Raw genomic sequence first — 18,306 nt, 5'->3', positions numbered from 1 at the left:
GACCCACGGTTTCCATGAAATTTCTCGGGTGTGCTCGGCCGCTGACGTGAATAACCAGAAGCGGCTAATTGTGAAACATTAAACCGCTATGAGGAAATTATAATGATAAAAAAGAAAAACATGGAAATACAATAAATAAACTTATAAACATGTACCTAACCCAATCCTAACCCTAACCTGCGCGATTAAAATTAATTTTATTTCTTCCAATTTATAAAAATGTAGGCTTCATAGATTCGTATTAGCTAAAAACAGACTGTGCGTTCGGAAAAAAAATTGAGGAACACTGTTACCCTTTTTCCAGCTATTTCCATCAGCTGCTGAGTGATCCCGGGCAACTTCGTGGAAATCGTGGGCAGGTAAATGCAGAAGCACCAATAAATGTCAACAAGCGTGCAAAAATAATGTTCTGCCAATATTTTGTTTAATTTTAGAGGGTCCTTGTGCAATGATTATTTTTCATTCTTATCCATGTAGTTATCTTGCCTTTGGTAACAGTTATTTGTTATATATTTATTTTTCGCCGCCCCCCTTTTTTTTTGTTAAAATGCCCAACTTATGTTTGTTTGTTTGTTTATTTTTTGTTTTGTTTATTAGGTTTATGAGTTCTCAAGTGTTAACTATTCTGTACCTATAACACTTCATTCTCTAGATTATAAAGTCGGATTTTTAAATCTGCCAAGGCCAAAAAAGAGTACTCTGAGTGGCACCTGGATCCAATTCCCTCAAATAGGGGGTCACTCAGGAATGGTGGACAATATTTTGGGATTGGACTCGTTGGCATTCCCTGGTAAGGGCGCCTCGCCTCAGTCGATTGATGATAAACCAATTCCTCTTCCAAAAGGAGCGGATAATGATTGGAAGAATGTCTCCTTCTAGGACCTAACAAACCGTTATGGTGATCCAGATCCACTGCTTGGACCCTTAGCAAGTCAGATGCCTGTCTCGGGCAGGAACGGATACATGAATGCCGGATGAATAGTCGAGGCTGCCGCTTCTAGGGATAAGCATCCGGCCTTTGTTAGGACGACACTTAATTTTCTCTTTTGAACCCGTTATTTTTTTTCTCTGTATCACTCAATGAGCTAGACTTATCCTTATCAGTGAGAGTTAATGTACGATTTTTTTCTCTCTCTTCCTCATCTCGTTGCTTATACTATATGTTGTCCTCCATATCACTGCCTCCCCACGTCCCCTGCCGTTTTCCCATTTAGAATTTTTTTTCCTCTTTCTACTCCCCCCTCCCCTCACTCTCGTCGACCATGTCACATTTCCTCTTCCTTTCCCCCCTTCTTTATTGGACTTTGCTTTTTTTTTGTGTTACCATACAACCACCCCCCATCCAATCCCGGCATGCCTGGCTCGTGCCACCGCCGTTAACCCCCACTTCCCACCTCTAGCACAGCTACCCCCCTCTCACACACTCCAAACTAACACAGTTGCACACATGTATGTACGCACACCCACACACACTTTCTCTAAAGTACACACATTTACTTACACGCACTTAGGTAATGTATACGAATTTGCAGACACACACGCTTCCGTGCACGCACCCACACAAACGTATTTACAAGTACTTGCAAATACATACTTGTGTACACGCACTTGCGCACATATACGCGCATGTACACACACTTGAGTATAGGCACCGTTACATATATACATACGCACTTATCTATATACTTATGTACTTACATTTTCATGTAAGTACACGCATTTGCACGCCCATACACTTACGTACATGAATTTCTGGCACACATACATACTCATGTGAATTCAAATGTAAGTAGACCCACTTCCACACGTATACTTACACACACACTTCTACGCATAGGCATACTTATATATATACACACACACGTTTATTCATATACTTTTTTGTAAGTGTGTATAAAAGTACGTATATTTGCACACATACAGTACTATACTTACCTATAAGCACATTACATTTATGTACACATATATAGACTTATTTAAACACACACTTTGTATAGAGAAGCGCATGTACTGATGTACACACTCACTGAAGTACATGCACACACACATACACATACACGATCCCCCATCCGCCCAGCTCTCACCCTAACAGACCGACGGTCCGTTCCCCCAAATGCCGCCCTCCGCTGCTGCTGCTGAGAACGGCTATTCATCCGACTCATCCCCTCCCTCTCTCTTTGTCATTCTACCCCCGCGACCCCCACCCAGCGCACCTCGTCCTCCTCCCTCGATCCCGTTCTACCTCCTCCTCCTCCTCTTGCTAAGCGACCTCCGGCTTTCTTCCAAAGCCGACATCTACATTTTGTCTTGTAAGTACAGCATCTAACTCCTTTCATTTCGTTCGTATATTCCTGATTTCAATATTTAAAAAAAAAAAAAAATGTGACAAGAACAAATTAAGATAAACACCATTTTTTTTTTAAATACACGACATTTTTTTCGCATTTATCGCGCGAATCGGCTTTTTTTTTTTTCGTTCATTTCTCCGAAAAAATAATAATCGCTATCATCACTTCACCGTAATAATGGCCAGTCGCCCGTCACTCTTTCTTCTTCCTCTTTTCCCCCCTAAAAACAAGCGAACCCATCACACTCAAGAGCCAACCATTTCTTTTTGTACTCGTCAAAAAAAATATTTAATTCGAACCGGCTTCAACTATTTTTGTCTTCGTCATTTGTTAAATCAAACACAAAAAAATTTTTTTTTTTCTTTCTTTCAAAAACGCGCATTTTTTTTTTATTGCAAAAAAAAAAAAAAAAAAAAAAAACTAGCAGAATTTATCCCGTTTAAAGCACAAAATTTCGTAAAGTTTTTGTTTATTTTTAAACAATAATTAATTTTATGGTAATTTTAAATTATTTCTAAGTAAATTTTACTGTCCCGATCTGAATTTGTTAAACTAAAAAAAATAAAACAGAATATTGTAAGAAAAAAATGCTTTTATTTATTTATTTTTCAATTGTTATCAAAACTTGCTAACCCTTGTCCCCAACTAGAAAATATTTCCCTTTAAAAAAAAAAATAAGGTAAAATTTGGAGTTATTTCCCTTTTTTTTTTATTTATTTATGTCGGCCATATTTCTTTTTCCGGTCGACTTGTTTTGTCCGTGTTTCCTAAATGCGATATAACTTGCTGTAATTGGCCGTTTTTAATGTTTTTTTATTATTATTATTATTATTGTTATCTTTTGTTACTAGAGCATGGTTTTAAGTTAAAAAATAATTGAATAGATTTTTGGGGAGCAATGGTGAAAATTAATTTGGGTACTGGCGACAATTTCCGACCATACATTAGATCATTAACCCCCAAATTAATCTGTTCAATAATACAATAGTTTTGTTGCTAAAGAATACCCCCCCCCCCTTCATTTTTTTTATTTTAGATGCAAACGAGGACGATTCACGATTATGGAAACCGACAAACTTTTTGAGTAAAAAAATAAATGCACTTTCAAATTGACAATTTATTTCAAGAACATTTTTGAAATTTAATACAATCACACAGAAATCGCCTTAGTTTATATTATGTGTGTTTGTGTGTGTCCATACACACACATACATATATATATATATATATATATATATATCGTGTGTACATATATCTGTATATATGTATGAATGCGTGTGAGCATGTGTATATATGTATAAATGTGTATGTATGTACATCTGTATTATACATGTGTATGTATATATATATCTGTATGCATAAATGTGTATGTATATATATATATCTGTATGCATAAATGTGTATGTATATATATATATCTGTATGCATAAATGTGTACGTACATATATATATATATATGTATAAATGGGTATATGCATATTTATCTATATGTATAAATGGGTATATACATATATATGTGCATGCACATATATATATGCACATAAATGTGTATGTACAGATGTATATATGTATGTATAAATGTGTATGTACATGTATATATGTATTAATGTGTATGTACATGTATATATGTATTAATGTGTATGTACATATATGTATGTATAAAGGTACATATGTATGTATAAATGTGTATGTACATATATATGTATGTGTATGTACATATATATGTATGTATAAATGTGTACACACACATGTATATATATATATCTATGCATAAATGTGTTATATGTACATATATATCTCTTTGTGTGCTTGTATGTATAAGTATGCATACATATGTGCATATCTGCGTGTATATGTAAATACGAGTGTGTGTGTGTATATATATACTAGCATGGTTGCCCGGATATTTGGAGGTGTATGTTGAGCAAAAAAAAAAAAAAAAAAAAAAAAAACAAGCGGTCAATTGTTTTAACTTTGACCCCTATTATGACCCCCTTAAAATTTATTGTTTTGGGGTCAAATCAAGTTATTAAGTTAGATCCATGTCCAAGGAACCTATATCTAAAATTTCAAGTGTTTAGACCCAAAATTATCGGAGGAGTTTGGTAGAGTTCTCAAAGGTCAAATCGTTGAACTTTGACCCCTTAATCGCCAAATTTCTGTCCGAAAACCGATCACATCGATTTTCCCAAATCTCAGTACCCTTCAAATTTTTAGTCTGTAGACTAAAAATTGACAGAGTTATTGCGTAGGGAAATGGACACACACAGACACACACAGACAGCCATTTTCACTTATATATATAAAAAGCAAAAAGTTAAAACTTGCTAAAAACATTAACAAGAGTTAAAAACATTTAATTTTCAGAAGGGGAACACAAAATAAGTATATATATATATATATATATATAATATATAATATATATATATATATAATATAATATATATATATATAATGTGCGCATAAATACGTGTGTACCTATATATTTAGTTACTATTCATGCTAGAATAAAAACCGACGGAATGGATAGAAAATCTAAAATATAAGAGTTGACAAAAATAAAAAAATAACACTAATACACTAAATTATTTTGTTTCCTTTATTAACGCAAATTATTTTACTTTCAAGAAGTTTCTTTTAATAAGCGAAACAAACTATTGGTCAACTGATGTGTTTTTTTGTTGTGATTTATTCACCCCCCCCTTTCATTTTAATCACTATTAACTAAAATAATGGCACACACCCAAATTTCCGACACGATATTTACGTCGGAAACTTCAAAATTCGCTAATGAATTTTGAAGTTTGTTTGCAGTTTGTAATTCAATCGAAAGAAATTGATCTCCTGTTAAAATAATTGGTATTTTTTTATGATCTGTCCCAGCGTAGTATAAACATCCCCAACTACCTCATATTAGGAATACCCCCCCCCAACCTCCCCATGTTAAGAACGGCTTTCAAGGTTGGGGGATGTTTATTCCGAAAGCCGTTCTTAATATGGGGAGGTTGGTGTGTTTATAATACGCTGAGGCACGTTGTAAAAATTTACCAAATAATTTATAGGCTAAAGTCAAGTTGTTGTTGAGTTCTCCCCCACAGTAAGAACTATGATATCAGGGTTGAAAAGTGGGATTAAGAAGTCAGCGCTCCCGAGGAGGAGCACTATGATCTGCAAAAAGTGCCTGGGCAGCCCCGTCGGCATTCTCTGATGAGGGCGCCTCAGACGATTAGCAATAAACTAACCCCTTCTCAAAGAGAGAAAGCAAAGCCTTGCAGTTGGACCTCCTAGAACTGCACAGAACTCTCACGGCAAAATTAACAGGGACTGAATCGTTACAAGAATGCTCTAATCTCTGATCATTTTGTGTGTCCAGGATACAGAAACTCTAGCCGTGCTTATAGGCACAAGTAAATCGTTATCTGTAAACTGGTCCAGTGATTTGGTTCACTATGGTAGCTAAAACTCCAATGGTTAGCAACTAACCTATTACCTCTCGGTGATCTCATATGAGATGGAATGATCCGGTCAGGGGAAATGACATTTTTCTTTTTTTTTAATTTTTGCAGAGAAGTGTCGATAGCCTCCTACATACAGCACCTGGTATTCTTAAATTGTTACCCATCTGGTACTGACTAGGCTCAATGTTGCTTAACGATGATGGCCTAATGGAAACCGGTGTGTCAACATGATTATGCAGTTTTGGTTATATAATTAGATGTAGTTGCTGTCCGTGGTGGACTTTAGTTTTACTCTTAAGTAATGTATATACAGACAACTTCAACTTTTATATATATATATATATATATATATATATATATATATATATATATTTATTTATATATATATATTTATTTATATATATATATTTATTTATATTTATATATATATATTTATTTATATTTATATATATATATTTATTTATATTTATATATATATATTTATTTATATATATATATATATATATTTATTTATATATATATATATATATATTTATTTATATATATATATTTATTTATATTTATATATATATATTTATTTATATATATATATTTATTTATATATATATATATATATATTTATTTATATATATATATATATTTATTTATATATATATATATATTTATTTATATATATATATATATATATATTTATTTATATATATATATATATATATATTTATTTATATATATATATATTTATATATATATATATATTTATTTATATATATATATATATTTATTTATATATATATATATATATATATATATATATATATATATATATATATATATATATGTTGTTTGTTCGTTTTTGTTAGCGATATTATTGAATGAATTCAATTATTTATATGGAAGCGCATTTTTACCTAAATGCGAGTTGGGAATAATTTTCCCGTTGACCAGTTTGGTACCCCCAAATGGGGAGCGGCATATGTATTATTTTTAAAATATAATTAATGTCAATAAAGAGAAAAAAATGAAGTTATGTCCAAAACAATTTGTTGAACTTTATAGTATTCCGATAAGTCTACTCTTAAAGAATGGATTTTATTCTCTTCCTTTAACTCCCCCTTTTATATATATATATATATATAAGTTAAGGGCAAAATAAATTCACTAATTGATATAATAATTAAGTGATTGATTTTGCACTACGAAACATACTGTCAAGAATTGTAAATGTCAACTGAATTAAAGGAATAAATTATAAGATGGTCAACATCATGAACTTTGGAATATAGTCTTTTGTCATTTATTCAATATATATATATATATATATATATATATATATATATATAATCTAAACTTCCTGCAAACAAAACAAGGTGCTAGTGCACTTACTGATCCACGCTATTTTTAAATCATATTTCCAAGTTTAATTAAAGTTTAATGATATGTTTTTTTATTCAATTGTAAGGTTAAAGTATAGAATAGGTACAAAATACCCTCCCTATGTTAAGAATGGTTTTTTAAATAATAACGTTATTATTTCAGCACGGATCAATAAGTGCACTAGTACCCAAAACAAATAATATGCTCTTATTTTCGGATTTTACTTTAAAAAAAAAAGAAGCACTCTGCTGGAATCCTTTTTCCAAAAGAAATATAACTAATTATACACACACACACACACACTAGCAAGGAGACCCGACATTGCTCATATTGAATGAAGATCAACAAATGTTCTACACTGCCAATGCTTTTATTGCCATCGAAATCAGTGAAATCGCCCATTTTTCAATTGAATCGATTGATTGCCTGCTCCTGATTTGGGACCCATCGTGGTGCACCGTGATGAAGCTTCACATGCCTCCCTACAGTGATTTAGTCCACGATACATTATAGTGTACGTTTCACTATAGAGAACCTACTGTTGATTTTATAAAATTATTTTTTATATATAACGGCTTGAATTAGTTTAAATTGCAAAAGTCAATCATCATGGTTCAATTGTGCTCTAAACAGACACATTCATTTCAAACACGCCCCCGTCTTATCAAAGAACCTACTGTTGATTTTATACGCCGGACCTTTCTGCTTGTGATATTAGGCTGTATAAGGGTGTTAATTTTGGTCCAAACTAGACTGTTCCTTCTTTAATTGGATTTTTTTTCGAGTATTGATATGTATCGCAGACATTCAAATACTAAACCTAAGAATACTCCCAGGCACATAAAGTACATTTATGTGAAAGTTTAAACAAATCAGTCCAACCGTTTCAGAGTCTATAAGGAACAAATTCACACACTTCCTTTTATATAATATATTTATATTAGAAAATAATATAGTGCAGCAAACTAAGTATTATGGTATCCATTCAATGTACATTTAGAGATTAATATTTAAGTTCAAATTTCTCTTGGAAACTACTGGACTGATCTGGCAGAAATTTTGTATGGACATCTATAATATAAATCTCACCTGTCTGTTTAAATGTATGTATATATGTATGTCTGCCTGAAACTTTCGACAGAGATGACGAATTTTCATGAGATCTGTATCGTTTTTAAGCTCGACCCTTCGGACGACAAATATCGAAAAATTGGTTAAAAACATTAATTCCTTCACCCTCAACTGGGAACTTTTCTACAAGAAGGGTTGCTTTTTACGCCAATATTTTCTAAAGTCATCCCCTTTTTTCTGTTGCCTTAATTTAAACGATGGGCACAATGACAAAGACGTCACTTTTTTTTCCCATGTTCTTTTCCTCCTTCGCGGTATGGATTCAAGCCTGTCTGCTACCACTTTATTTTGCTCAACACACACCTCTAAACACCCGGACAACGCCAGGCACTCAGGCTAGTTTTGTTATAAGGTGCAGCGAACTATTATGTTATCCATTTGATGCACAGTTAAGGATTAATAGGGATTAGTACTTAATGCTTAATGCAAAAATAAGCACAAATTTAACCGTATTCAACCATCGATTTGGCATAAAGCGCTCATTCTAAGTCAACAGGCTATAAATATTAACCTGATATAATTTATATATATATATATATATATATATATATATATATATATATATATATATATATGTGTGTGTGTGTATTAGTGATGGGACGATTTCAATATTTTTCACGATTCCGATACAATTACCGATTCCGTGCTTAATTCCCGATTCCGATTCTTTATAAATCTTTAATTATTTGACTATAGAATTGTTATTTCCTCTGATTTTTGTAAAAAAAAACACGTTAAATATGTAGATATTTTCTTAAACCTCAAAATACACTTGTGGAGGATGGTCTATCGATTTTTAACTTTATTGGTAATTTAAAATCAATAAATCTTTAATATTTTATCATTATATTACCAGCAATGGAAGATTTTGATTCAAACAAAATCAAATAAAAAAGACAAAAGAATAGTTTTGGCATCGGAAAATAGGCATCAATTTTTTCCGATGCTGATACCCCCAAATCTTCCGATTTTTCCGATTCCAATGAATCGTCCCTAATGTTTGGATTTGTCCAAATAGTCTTGAAACAATTGTAACTAACGATGAAATACACCATTTTTTGCAATCAACCCATTCTTTGAAGTCTTGGTTTTTGTTAAAACAATATATATATATATATATATATATATATATATATATATATATATATATATATATATATATATTTAAAGTTTTGTGAGTACAAATCATAAAACTTTTAAGTTTCATCCTATGTAGAAACCAACAAATACATAGAAATGTTAAAATTTTTAACATGTTGCTAACAATTTTTCCTCTATGAGAAGAAATAGCATTCTTTGAAACTCTGCAGATTAAGGAGCACCCAGCTTTGGAGTATTCTGCCGAATAATAAAACCTTTTTTAAATTTCTACTTTACTGCTCTGTTTCTTATATATATATATATATATATATATATATATATATATATATATATATATATATTAAATGAAAGATGAGAAATAAAAATTCTAACTTTATTCTATCATCAGAATAATAAAGAAAAGTAAAAGAGGAAAATTAACAAGAAAAAAAACCCTCTTTAGGCCATAGCATTTCAAAGCTAAATACTTCTCAGCAGGAGAAAAGGGCCAGATTTATACGAAATGCAAATATAGATAAAAGCTGGCTTAATAACATTTAGATATGAAATGAAGGAATAGAATAATATGGTAAAAAGTAATTAAGAAATATTAGAAGTAGACACAATAAACACACAGTAAATCGAAATGTTATAAGAGGTTTCTTTTTTTCATCAGAACAATAAGGAAAAAAAATTATCTTTGTATAATTCTGGCCCTTCTCCTCTTCTGATGAGAAGCATCTAGCTTCGAAATGACATGGCCTAAAGAGGTTTCTTTTTTTTTCTTAATTTCCCCCTTTTACTTTTCCTTATTGTTATGGTGATATAATAAAGTTTTATATAACTTTTATTCCTCATCTTTTATTTAATATATTTGTTTTTTTTTTTTTTTTGCTCCCCTTAATAGTGTTGAGCTTTTCTTATCTTGATAAGTTTTGCTTTGTTAAAGAGTTACTGTCCCCCCCCCCGTTAAAAACCGACCGTGTGTCTAACTCTGCTCTCGAAGGGAGGCAAGTAAACAAAAACAAACAAACAAACAAACAAACAAAAAATAAATAGGAAAATAAAATAATACACGCGAAAAAAAATTATAGGAATAATATATATATATATATATATATATATATATATATATATATATATATAGTCTTCGAAGTTTTTAACCTTTAAAACTATATAAAAAAAAAAATTATTTTTATCATTCGTCAGAAAACTATTTAGTTAGTAAGTCATTCAATCACTGCATCATCAACTTGCTCTCTCGAATTCACTATAGTACCAGTAATAATTTTGTTTACCATGAAACCCTGTTTCGGGGATTTAAAAACAATATATATATTTCGGGGATTTAAAAACAATATATATATATATATATATATATATATATATATATATATATATATATATATATATATTGTTTTTAAATCCCCGAAACAGCGTTTCATGGTAAACAAAATTATTACTGGTACTATAGATGCAGTGATTGAATGACTTACTAACTAAATAGTTTTCTGACGAATGATAAAAATAATTTTTTTTTATATATAGTTTTAAAGGATATATATATATATATATATATATATATATATATATATATATATATATATATATGCATACACGCACCTAGAAGCACTTTAAAATCACTTCTATATGAAGAATAAAAGACCACATTATTTTTTACATAATCCAATTTTGTGTTTTTTTTTGTTTTTTTTGTAATTGTTTTTAGAATCTCTACATTTCTATAACAGACAACAACAACAACAACAACAATAATAATAATTAAAAAAAAAACGTTTTAAATGCCATTAGATGTGTGCAATAAACTATAACTACGGCAGCACAACTCGATCACTATCATTTGACGTTTCAGCGCACGAAGCTACTGAAGTAAGGTTTCACAAAGCAGATGAAACGTCAATATAGTGATCGTTTTATGTTTCCGTAGTTTCATAAATACAAACAACATGGCGATGGTTGTCATTTTATTCACATGTAATAAATAATAAGTCAGAATTTAAAGTAAAATATAAATCATTTCTTTGTTTTTGAAATCTACTGGGATTTTAAGAGTTTGTATCTTTGAAGTATTCACTTCAAAATTTTCACAATATATATACAAAAAAATAACACGCCTTTTTTTATGGCGGGGTAATAATGAAAATACGCTATTTTGATTAGCACTTATGTAAATATTGAAAATACAAACATATACATAATATACTATTTTCGGGTTTGTATTACTGTACACATAGATTCGAAAAGTTGTCAAAAAACAAATATATAACAAATAAATGTTATCAAAGGCAAGATAAGTTACTTTTCTATCAAACTGGATATATTTTTCGTGTTTTTATTCAATGTAATATGTTTATTTAGCTCGAAAAACATACAGTGTTTACCGATGTATTGGAACATTCAAGATGGCGTCTGATTCTTTCTTTAACACGGTAAGTTTGGGAAAAGGTGTTATAAATAAAAAACCGGATAAAATACTGTTAAAAACTCGCTCAATATATGTTACCGTTACATAGGTTGACATATATTCGGCGGGTTTTTAATAGTATTTTGTATAGTTTATTATTTATAACACCTTTTCCCAAACTTACGGTGTTAAAGAGGGTGTGAGACGCCATCTTGAATTTTCGAATACATCTGTAAACACTGTAAGTTTTTCGAGCTGAATAAATATGTTACATTGAATAAAAACACAAAAAATATATCCAGTTTGGCAGAAAAGTAACTTATCTTGCCTTTGATAACATTTATTTGTTATATATTTGTTTTTTGACAACTTTTTCGAATCTGTGTACAGTAATACAAACCCCTATTTTCTTTTATATATATATATATATATATATGATTACTTCATTTAATCGCAAATTAATATACGAAGATATAATTTTATGTGTAAATTTTTCAGTATTTACTTAACAGTGCTCAATACATAGGTAAAGCTAGGTAGTAAGTTATGAAAATATATATGGCAATTAAGCTACACAGAATATTCCGTGTTTCATTCACGAGAATGAAACACGGAATATTCTGTGTAGCTTAATTGCCATATATATATTTTCATAACTTACTATATATATATATATATATATATATATATATATATATATATTTCTATGGAAATATTCTTTATTCACTTACTTTTTATATACACCAATCCTTATTGAAGAAGCTCAATGTAATTACATACACACACACATATATATAAAGTGATGGTTGTGTAGTTTCAACGAGAGAAAAAAATGTATATTTAAAAGAGTGTACCTATTTACAATGCCTCCCCACAGGACAGAGTTAGACACCAGGGTCGTTTTTTAACGTGGAGAAAAGGTACCAAAATAAAAAATTGTCTCAGTCGTGAAGGACTGCTCCTTCACCGAAAGAGAACAAGAAATGGAAGTGCAGCATCTGAAGAACAGATGGTATTTATTTGCTCCCCCACCGAGCAAATTAGGCACAAGGCCGATTTTTAATGTGAGGAGTGAAGGGGAAATGGGGACCAACTCCCCGGGGAGTAGGAGAGCTGGATAGTGACAATTGGTATGAAGGGTTGCCCCTACATTGACCAAGGTCTTATATGTGGGTTTCCCCCACATATGGTCTTTGCTTGCAGTATCTGCCGGAACAGATGGTATTTATTTGCTCCCCCACTGAGCAAATTAGGCACAAGGCCGATTTTTAAAGTGAGGAGTGAAGGGGAAATGGGGACCAACTCCCCGGGGAGTAGGGGAGCTGGATAGTGACAATTGGTATGAAGGGTTGCCCCTACATTGACCAAAGTCTTATATGTGGAGTTGCCCCCACATATGGTCTTTGCTTGCAGTATCTGCCGGAACAGATGGTATTTATTTGCTCCCCCACCGAGCAAATTAGGCACAAGGCCAATTTTTAATGTGAGGAGTGAAGGGAGGGGGAAGGGAAAAAGGGGACCAGCTCCCGAGAGGTGGGAAATGGGAGCTGGTTAATGGTCAGGCATGTGAGGTTGCCCCCACATCTGGTCTTTGCTAGTCATAGCTTGCAGTATCTGCCGGAACAGATGGTATTTATTTGCTCCCCCACTGAGCAAATTAGGCACAAGGCCGTTTTTAATGTGAGGTAAAAACCAGCTCCCCTAAAAGGGGTCACTCTGGTTACCAAAAATAATAATTGTCCCAGTATAGAGGGTTTCCCCTCCATTGACTGGTACAAATTATCTTAAGTGCAGCATCTGCCGGAACAGATGGTATTTATTTGCTCCCCCACCGAGCAAATTAGGCACAAGGCCGATTTTTAATGTGAGGAGTGAAGGGAGGGGGAAGGGAAAAAGGGGGACCAGCTCCCGAGAGGTGGGAAATGGGAGCTGGTTAAAGGTCAAGCATGTGGGGTTGCCCCCACATCTGGTCTTTGCTAGTCATAGCTAGTCATAGCTTGCAGTATCTTCCGGAACAGATGGTATTTATTTGCTCCCCCACTGAGCAAATTAGGCACAAGGCCGTTTTTAATGTGAGGTAAAAACCAGCTCCCCTAAAAGGGGTCACTCTGGTTACCAAAAATAATAATTGTCCCAGTATAGAGGGTTTCCCCTTCATTGACCGGCACAAACCATCTTAAGTGCAGCATCTGCCGGAACAGATGGTATTTATTTGCTCCCCCACCGAGCAAATTAGGCACAAGGCCAATTTTTAATGTGAGGAGTGAAGGGAGGGGGAAGGGAAAAAGGGGACCAGTTCCCGAGAGGTGGGAAATGGGAGCTGGTTAATGGTCAGGCATGTGGGGTTGCCCCCACATCCGGGCTTTGCTAGTCATAGCTAGTCATAGCTTGCAGTATCTGCCGGAACAGATGGTATTTATTTGCTCCCCCACTGAGCAAATTAGGCACAAGGCCGTTTTTAATGTGAGGTAAAAACCAGCTCCCCTAAAAGTAGGCAAAAAGGGGGCACTCTGGTTACCAAAAATAATAATTGTCCCAGTATAGAGGGTTTCCCCTCCATTGACTGGTACAAATTATCTTAAGTGCAGCATCTGCTGGAACAGATTGTATTTATTTGCTCCCCCACCGAGCAAATTAGGCACAAGGCCAATTTTTAATGTGAGGAGTGAAGGGAGGGGAAAGGGAAAGGGGGGACCAGCTCCCGAGAGGTGGGAAATGGGAGCTGGTTAAAGGTCAGGCATGTGGGGTTGCCCCCACATCTGGTCTTTGCTAGTCATAGCTATGCAGTATCTGCCGGAACAGATGGTATTTATTTGCTCCCCCACTGAGCAAATTAGGCACAAGGCCGTTTTTAATGTGAGGTAAAAACCAGCTCCCCTAAAAGGGGTCACTCTGGTTACCAAAAATAATAATTGTCCCAGTATAGAGGGTTTCCCCTCCATTGACTGGTACAAATTATCTTAAGTGCAGTATCTGCCGGAACAGATACTACACTTTGATCTTGGCCAAAAGGCCAAGTATGACCTTAAAAGAGTGTAGCCATCAACCATTGTAGGCTTTTCAGACTTTTATCATTTCTTTTTTAATATTAAAAAATGATAAAAGTCTGAAAAACCTACAATGGTTGATGGCTACACTCTTATATATATATATATATATATATATATATATATATATATATTCTATAGCAGGGAGATCCGAAGTTGCCCGGCATTGAATGATGATCAAGAAATTTTTCCTCCCATATTTTGTCATCGAAATCACTTTTCAATCAAATCGATTGATTGCCTGCTCTAGTTGGGGACACATAGCGGTGAACCAGAAGAAAGCTTCACATGCCTACCAACAGTGACTTAACTCATAATTTTTTTTAATTTTTTTTTTTTTATTACATTTTCACCCCAAACAAGGCATATTGCCACTTTGCTGTAGGGGGCTACTATCAGGGACATAGGCATCAGGGGTACTGTGTACGGAGTTGGGCAGCAAGATGTTGGTTGACGTTGCACTTGAACTTCTGCATGTCAGTACAGTTGGGGAAGCAGGGACCCGGCAGGGAATTCCAAAATCTAGCTGTCCTAGGGAAGAAACTACTGGAGTAGAAGGCTCTCTTACATCTGGGGATCTCTACTGTGAAGGGGTGGGATTTAGCTGCTGGTCGGGTTTGTCGGGGATATTTACATCAAGGGGGCACAAGTGCTTGCAGTTCGTCAGAGCATTCACCGTTAAAGTACTTGTAGAAAAGGCAGAGGGATGCAACATTTCGTCGATGGGACAGGGGCTGAAGTTTAGATAACAGTTCAGGACCTATCAGATTGGCAACTCTCTTTTGAACCTTGTCTAGGAGCGAGAGACTAGTAGCAGATGCACCAGCCCAAATATGACAACAATACTCCATACATGGACGAATGGTGGCCTTATAGAGGTATAGGATACTTTCGGGCATTAGTATCTTTCTAGCACAGTAGAGAGAGCCTACCTTCTTCGCAGCGGTCTTGGCGATACTCTCGATGTAATTATTCCAACTCATGTTTCCTGAGAGCATTAGGCCGAGGAGTTTAAAGGATGTACTTTCAGATAAAGAGTCATTAGCCATTGCTATTGGTGGTAGAGATGGTTTCTTGTAATTATTGAAGGAAACGAGTTTAGTCTTGGCAGCATTAAATGTGACCATCCATTTATGTCCCCATTCCACTACAGATCGGAGTTCATTCTCTAGTGCTTCTGCCATTTCTTTAGATATGTGTTCATTTGTTTTCCTGTCGTGTCTGTTATAGAGTGTGGTGTCGTCTCACAGGCAATTTTGTCAGGGAGGTCATTTATGAATATTAGGAATAACAGAGGTCCCAGGATAGATCCCTGAGGCACTCCCACATTTATATCGTATTGTTTAGATGTATGACTTTAGATGTATGACCGTCGAGGACAACCTGGATTTTTCTCTTAAGAAGGATTTAATTATGTCATGTATTCTTCCAATGATACCATATGATCTGATTTTCCTGAGAAGACCTTCATGCCATACCCTGTCAAAAGCCTTAGATATATCTAGAGCTACCGTTCTACCCTCCTCTGCTTTGTCCAGTGACTGGTATATACGTTCTGAGATTACAGTTAGGATGTCTGCTGTTGAACGTGCTTGTCTAAATCCATATTGTTGGTCAGTCAGAAGTTTAGCATCTGTAAGGTTATGCACTAGAGCTTGGTTAATTATGGTCTCAAATATTTTGGCGAAAAGTGGGAGGAGGCTAATGGAGCGATAATTTACTGGGTCAGTTCTTTCGCCAGAATTCTTGAAAACTGGTATTACAGAAGCAGTTTTCCAGCAGGCAGGAAAGCAAGATTCATTAAGGCCTTTGTTGTAAAGTTTGAAGAGAACTGGAGCTACTTCAGCGGAGCACTTTTTTTATAGCACAGCCGGGATGAGATCAGGTCCACATGCTTTTGCAGTGTCATAATACATTGTAGCCTACATTGCACTGCTGAGAACCTACTGTTGATTTTATAAAATTATTTAATATATATATAACGGGCTGAATTAAAGTTTAAAATGTAAAAAATAAGACGCCTTTTTTATAGCGAGATGATAATGAAAATACTATTTTATAATAATAATAATGATAATATATACGTTGCCAGGGATTGAATAATGATCAACAAATGTTTCACACTCCCATATTTTTATTTATTTATTTATTTTTTTTTTTTACGTAGGCATCACCACTTATCAAGGCTAAGAGGCCACTCGAGGATAAGGGTTAAAGAGTGTACAGGAGAAATCCGACAATATAGTAATCATTAATAATGGAAATTCGGTAAATTTGTTAACTTATATGGAACGGTTCATCAAAAACTTGTTTACATTAGACTTGAAGAAAACCATATTGTAGTTAGCTGGAAAGCAGGAAAACGGAAGATAATTCCACAGGCATGCAATTCTAAGAAAGAAGCTTTGCTCATGGAATCTACGTTTAGGTTTAGACACAGATAAAGAGTGGGAGAAAATTGGTGATAGTTTTCTGCTAGACGGGTGTTTCTTGTAAAAGTCTGGCGAGGGGGAACCATAGATTGGAGCTCAGCCGAGCACTTGCCATGAAAATAACGATAAAGCAGAGACAAACTTGCAATATCTCTTCTGTGCGAAAGAGGATGCAGGGAAGAGAAAAGGACATCTCCTACGAGGCTGCGAAGTCTATTTTGAACTCTATCAAGGCAGGATAAGTTCTTTCTAGCAGCTCCTTCCCAGATGTGGTAACAGTACTCCATCCCTGGACGTACCTGGCTCTTATATAGATAGAGAATTGCATCAACAGTGAGATATCTGCTGGATTGATAGAAGGATCCCACCATTTTTCCAGCGGCCTTGGCAACAGATTTAATGTATGTGTTCCATTTAAGATCAGGAGTAAAGGTTAAGCCCAGAGGCTTATCAAAACATGAGGCCTCCTGAAGACGAGAGCCATTCATTTCAATTGATGCCAGATGGGGATCAGAGAGTTGATGATGTAAAGATAAAAGCTTGGTTTTAGATGGATTAAAAGTAACAAGCCACCTCTTTCCCCATTGTACCACTTGCTCAAGATCAGAGGAGAGAGAATCAGAGAGAACTTGGTCGTTTACGGTCTTAGATGTGTTGCCATAGATAAGTAGTATGTCATCAGCATAAATAAATATTGTCATCAAGATCAATGAAATCATCTATTTTTCAATTAAATCGATTGTCTGTTTTAGTTGGGGACCCACCATGATCTATGGGGACGAAGCTTGCCTCCCCACTGTCACTTAGTCCACAATATATTGTAGTTTACATTGCACTGTAGAGAACCTACTGTTGATTTTATAAAATTATTTTTATATATAACAGCTTGAATTTGTGTTTAAAATGCAACAGTAAAGTATCATGCTTCAGCGTTTCTATGCTATTGGGACGAAATTTCGGAAATCGTAATACCGAATTTCACATGAAAACAATGGTATCTATCTACGTATT

General features: G+C 34.0%; 1 protein-coding gene across 7 annotated transcripts in view; it reads left to right on the top strand.

The window, feature by feature from the left end:
- Positions 1-2,169: 2,169 nt before the first annotated feature.
- The window catches only part of LOC145267083 (LIM domain-binding protein 2-like), a 295,179-nt gene continuing 279,042 nt past the window's right edge, over positions 2,170-18,306 (top strand). For all 7 annotated transcript variants that reach the window (XR_013864820.1, XM_080123066.1, XM_080123064.1 and 4 more), the window contains exon 1: positions 2,170-2,309. The gene's annotated coding sequence lies outside the window, so the exon portion shown is untranslated. The remainder of the gene's footprint in view (positions 2,310-18,306) is intronic.

Source organism: Euprymna scolopes, chromosome 42 (assembly GCF_053919585.1).
Source record: "Euprymna scolopes isolate OS-2025 chromosome 42, ASM5391958v1, whole genome shotgun sequence".
NCBI classification, from domain to species: domain Eukaryota; kingdom Metazoa; phylum Mollusca; class Cephalopoda; order Sepiida; family Sepiolidae; genus Euprymna; species Euprymna scolopes.
The sequence above is the reverse complement of the archived record's forward strand: the minus strand, read 5'-3'. Positions and strand labels throughout refer to the sequence as shown.